The sequence below is a fragment of the Lycium ferocissimum genome, chromosome 6 (assembly GCF_029784015.1).
Source record: "Lycium ferocissimum isolate CSIRO_LF1 chromosome 6, AGI_CSIRO_Lferr_CH_V1, whole genome shotgun sequence".
Classification (NCBI taxonomy): domain Eukaryota; kingdom Viridiplantae; phylum Streptophyta; class Magnoliopsida; order Solanales; family Solanaceae; genus Lycium; species Lycium ferocissimum.
The window spans coordinates 62,233,391-62,239,522 of NC_081347.1; the positions used below are offsets into that span (position 1 = coordinate 62,233,391).

The window sequence follows — 6,132 nt, forward strand, 5'->3', positions numbered from 1 at the left end:
GAAGTTGTAACCACTTGATCCGGCAGAAACGTGATTTTCAATTTATTTCCTTATTGTAAACAATTGGGTAACACTACAACCACAACTTAATTTTTTTTAGATATTTAATTATTTTTAAATTCGAACAATAACTAATTAACTACTTCTTGTCCTAAAACTATCCTCTTTTTAATAATATATAGATTTCTGCGCCCCTAAAAAAAAAAAAAAAAAAGAGGGAACAGCCACGTCTTAAACTGAAACCTAAGAACGAAGACGCACGGTTATACATTTTAACTTTTCGTAATTGCTCTCTGTCTATTCTTCTTCTTTTACCCACAATCCATGTCGAGGCCGACCATTGCCGAAATCAACAGGAACAAAATATGATGTTATAGGAAATCTATATAGACGGGCTACCTGTGCCAATGGCCGGATACAACTAGCCATCATAAGAACCGTATTTGAATCAATTTGGTCTAGGTAGACATGTTTCAACTATTACCAAGAGTAATGGATTTATTTTTTAATGAGTGGAACATCTCTCTTTATTTTTTGTTTTGTTTTTAATATGTTTTTTATCTGACATGATAGCACAAAATATATCTTTGATGTCTCGTTTTGCGAATCTGTTTGTGCTAGATTCTTATCCACTTCTAAACGGAGCCAAGTGACATCAAGTATATATTATCTCATAATTCTAAATGAATTGTTTTCCACATCAATGCTTTGATTAACGTTAGGAGGAAAACACAAAGAAATATGAAAGAAAATATCTTTCAGGTTTATATGATAAGTATTTGGCTTCTTTCGTTACAACGTCAACACTCTAAACTTTTTTGCAGATTAACAATGACGAAAATAATATTGGGAGACAATACTGCTCCTTTATTTCTCCTTCCAGCCCATTTATTATACTCCTTAGGCGCACATTTGCCATGAAAAGATAAGAATATATTTTATTCAGTTCAAATTCAATCATTGTTTATGCAATTTTTTTTTTAAAGTTAGACTATTACCGAGAAGATCAGAAGCATTGTTGAGTAAACTGTAAGTTTCTTTAGGAAATGACTTACTCTATTGTCAAATATGCTGTACTTAGTCTGCTATCGTTCTCAAAATTTCTACTATTCCATCAAATTCCCACCTTGAAAGACCATTGGATTTTCAAGTTCTGCACTCGGAAATGATGTTATTGTGGGAGGCAATTTGTTTAATTGATTTTTGTTCATTGAATTTTGCCTTTTGCTTTGATTATAGTCATGCGTATATTTTGGTTAATGATGTATTATTAAAATGTTTACGTTTTTAAATTCTGACTTTAAGTTTATTGTGTTGTTTCTAAATTTTAGTGCGTTATGTGACAATCTCGTGTTTAATTTGTATGATCTCCGTTCTTTTGTAGCAACATTTTGGATATAATAAGGGTAACAATTTCTGTCCAGTTTACTCCCTTATATTTCTTTTCTCATTGCGTATTTTGATGGTAAAAATAAGTTTTCATCTGATGGGATGAATACTTGTATTTCATGAATAGGATATTTTTGAGTGCGCCTCTATTAACAGTAGGGCCAGCATCTTGCAAAAAAAAAGTGAGGCCTCTGAATTTCTTGAACTTTCACGGTCCATGGGTAATTAAGCACTCTCCCTCACTATACTCTCCGTTCTGTATTTTCTACTTTTCTCATGGAAATATAACCAGTTATGCACCTTGCTGCTTCCCTTCTCTAGTTCAATCACATCTTTTGAATCTGACTATATTTTCTTGACACCTCTTTTATGCCTACGTTATAGGATGTACTATGGATTTTGATGTGGAAAAGTTTCAAAATTTTCCTTTCAGTAGTATTCAATTTACATCTTGAAAATAGCTATAAAGGAGGCCTTTAGTAAATGAAAAAGTAAAGTTCCTATTAATATAACAGTAACTTTAATTTCAGCAGCTCTTGAGTAGATGGTCATTATTTTTCTTCTTATTAAGGTGATTTCATGACCTACTTAATTACAAAGTTTACCCAATATTGCCAATTGCAAGTTCTATCTTTACTTTGCTTGAGGTTGCATCATGTTATTGGCAAGGAAAGAACCGATATTATTGGGATTTAATTTTCTTTAATTAGAAGTTGAAATTTTATCCTGACTCCTAATCGTTGCTCTTCAACAAGAACACATGAATGCCTTCCTGTTCCTCCTTTCATTTTTTTTTTTTTTTTTTTGTGTGTTTGAATTGAGTTGATATATTTAAATCTTCTATTCAGGATTTATATTTACCTGTACGTTGCCTCTCGCTAATTTCCTCCTTTCCTCGGTTGTTTTGTTTATTAAAACAAATTCCCCCTCTCAGGTTTTTTAGGGCTTATTATTATGTTTTTGTATAAAGCTTAGTGTATCGTGTATTGATATTCTTGCTCTTAATACTATTGACATCTTTATGTGGTGCCGGAGGCTATGCAGGGATAAGAATGAACTATGATCATGACGTTTAATTTCTTCCCCTCTTAATAGTTACAGTAGCAATACGGCTGAAGCTAGAGCAATTTGGGCTAAAATGTTGTATAGATAATGATCCCGACAACGTCATCATTGAAATTGATTTTCCACCATGGCATTTGAGGGAGATTATTTGTAGATTCAAGACCTATATGACTAACTGTACATTACAATGTTGTTATAGAGAAGCTAATCAAGTAGCGGACGCTTTGCCCAGTGGAGTATTGACAACTCGAGTCTTATTCTCCATTCCAACGATGATCTGCCTCAAAGGGCTAGGGGCTTATATACACTTGATTTATTTCAGATGACCTTTTTCCAACATAAGCACAAGAATTATAGTTTTTTGTGAGCTTTTTCCTTCTGTGTAATCTTTCTCTATTGTAAGTATAAGCAAGCATAATCTTTGTATTTTCGCCAACTTTAGGTAGGCTTAAGTTCTTTTCTTTAGCAGTCGTATATCCACTTCTGTTGATGTATCCTTCTCAATGTTGAATGAAACCCAAACGCTATGGGAACAATTGATTTAAAAAAATTCTCTGAGTTGTAATATATATATATATATATATATATATATTAAAAAAAAGGGTCTAAAAAGAGATGTGTTGATATTTAGCCAACAACCACATTTATCCTTTTTTTTTAAATCTTATTTTTCTGGTCAATAATTTAACATAATATTCATATTTTAATGAAAGTAATAGTCTCAAGGATGGCTGTTATCTTTTAACCTTTCATATTCCAATATTTATGGTCCGTATCAAATTTTCAAATTCCATACTCGTGGAGGAAAAAAGCATCCCTATAGTCTTCATATTCAGTCATGCTTTGATTTCCCTTATGACTGCGCGAAGCGCTATATACTAGTTAAGATATAAAAGTAGAACATGTTCACACAAACATGATGATTACAACAACAAACATCTGGACAGTAATGCGCCGTGAAATTTGGGGATAATATGATGATTATTAGGGTGTAATTTTGTCCAGATCTTGTTCCGCTTAGTAGCTATATTTTAGTTACTTTACAAATTCCAACTATTTCTCAACTACAGAACCGAAAAATAGCTAATCCACATCATTTTTACCATTTAATCTTATGCTGATATGAAACTCTAGGGTTTAGTTGTTTCTAATCTACCTTTTCTTTTCTTCCTTGAATAACATATATTATCGGGAAAGAATATCACGATAGGTATGGGTCTTGCCAAACCCCCCATTATCACGGATTAGTGGAGCCTGGATAATGGATTGAATTAAAAAAAAAGTCGGGGAAGAGAATCATCCCGACAATTCTTTTTTTTTTTTTTCTTCATTTCTGCGGCTTCTCAAACTTGGTCAAATAAACACCACCTTAAATTGTAAAGGTGTTGTTCGTGCCTTGTTTCACTTTATGTCCCAAAGTAGAGTTAATTTTTTCTAAAGAGAAAGATTAATTATGCAATAGTGGTGTTGCTAGAAATAAGTGTCTTGTTCTTTTTGCAGAGGCATTAGGTGCAACGACCCTCCCGGTCATTATGGAAAATCTAGGATCACCCGACCAAATAGGACCCTTCAAAGGGTAGAGTGAGCTAATAGAAACTCAAATGTAGAAGTCTAAGAACTAGAAATTTGGCTTGTTTGTGATTATTGTTGGATTGTATCGAGTCCATTGGGGGGTGACATAGGAAACTGAACCTCCATCGGGGATTCTGAGGCCACGGGTGAGTCTGTATGGTGTTTTTACATTAATGTGCATGTTTCGTTTGTGTTTGTGAGGCCTCGGATGAAGCGTTGGGTGTGTCATACCCTATTTTAACCTAAGTCAAAATAGTTTACAACATCCGGGTAATTCTGGGGTGAATTAAAGTTAAGGAGTCGCCACCTAATTATTTACGGTGAATTAGGGCACCTAAAGTTCATTAAAGTTATTTCTAAAGTTGATTTTATTTTAAAGTCTACGAAACCAAAAGATCTAGGTAAGGGTTCAACTAACCTAGAGGGAAGGTATTAGGCATCCTCTAAGTTCCATTAACAATGGTTAACCGACCGGACTTAAATTTAATTAGGCTAAGAATGTGGAGATAATATTTTATAATATTTAAGAAAATACTATTAAAATTGTAGATAGACATAGAGTAATACTACTTAAAATAGGACTGATGAGAAAAAATAATAATTGGTATAAAATAACTTAATTAATAAATAAGGCGAAAAGTGCAGGATGTATAACGCTTTGTAAGTACTTGAAGAAAATAAATTATACGTCGACAAATTAGAAGAATCATTATAAGATTGACATCGATAAAGTTTTAAAGCTTTACATTATTAAAATACGACGAAATCGTCGGAAATCAGAGAGAGGATTTTAACGTATAAAAGGGAATAATTCAAGCCTTTACTATTTTTAAATGTTTTGAAATCAACATGATTTGTTTGGAAAATGTTATTCTTTGTTCAGCTTTTAACTCGAAATATGTGGTTATGCTATTTCAAAAATCAATTATTTTTTAATGAAAGTAAATATTGTAGATACTATGAATATCTTAACAAAAAGAAAGAGAGACAGAAATCTTATAGAATTAATTGTGGGTTTCCCTTAAATTAACTACCCGAAACTATACTAAATTCCATACTAATCTCTTGGTTACGGGTTCACCTTGGTCTAAGCAAATAAAACAAGTAAAGTGTTAGTCATGTAATTACAAATTAAATGCACAAAGTAAAATAAAATGGAGGAGTAAATGATTTAATGGGGGCTCGACCCGTTGTAAACCGCACTTTTATTATGGGCCTACGCTTGAAATTCTTTTTATTCTCTTTTTTTGCTGCGGGTGGGCTGACTTGATAGGAGGATTTTGTTGGGCTTTGGCCCAACATCGAATGCGGAAGATGACGAGTCCCTCGGACTCGTGTGCGAGATGGTCATGCACAAAGGAAAAGAAAAGGAAGAGGATTAGTATCTACCTAAATATTTAACTTAAAACACATGTAATTTCATAATTAAGAAAGATTAAGTACGCAAACCAAGCGAGCATATAAACAAATGAATTAGGACATTTAAGCCCCGGTCAGATAACTGTGCAAGAAAATGCAAAGCCCAAATAGGTCATTTTACAATAGCGAACAGATTGGGCCCAATAGAAGTCGAATTTAGCACATAAGCAAAAGGCCCGGTAATTTAAAAGGGGGAAAACAGGCGCAAAACTCAGATAGGCTCAACAACAATTGATACTAATGATTTACTTGAGGGATATACCTCATATATCTTTTGAATATACCCACGGCCACATACACATGAGTGTGCGAAGTGAATATACCCTGTATATCTGGGTATGCCACTTGATATATTATGAAGAAAATCAACCAATTAAGAGAAGAACAACAAAGAAAATCATGCTAAGGCATTCAACACTTAGTGATTTCATGTAGACGACAAACAAACAAAACGGCGAAACGAGAACTAAAAATAAAGCAAATGACATATAAGATCAATATACACAATATACAGGTCCTAAAATTAGCAGAACTAAATTAAACCAGGAAAAGGAAAACAAAACATGATGGTAACAGATTGCCACTTATTTGAAAGAGAAAAGAGGTCCACTTTTAGATGCAGCTGAGACAGTAGGTATAGTTTTTATTGATGTGTTCTGTCTAGTTTCCAGTATAATAGACGTAAGG

General features: G+C 33.2%; 1 long non-coding RNA gene across 1 annotated transcript; it reads left to right on the top strand.

The window, feature by feature from the left end:
* Positions 1-1,348: 1,348 nt before the first annotated feature.
* LOC132060881 (uncharacterized) lies at positions 1,349-3,030 on the top strand. Its single transcript, XR_009416051.1, has 2 exons — positions 1,349-1,610; positions 2,434-3,030. It is a non-coding gene; the product is annotated as an uncharacterized LOC132060881 (long non-coding RNA).
* Positions 3,031-6,132: the final 3,102 nt, after the last annotated feature.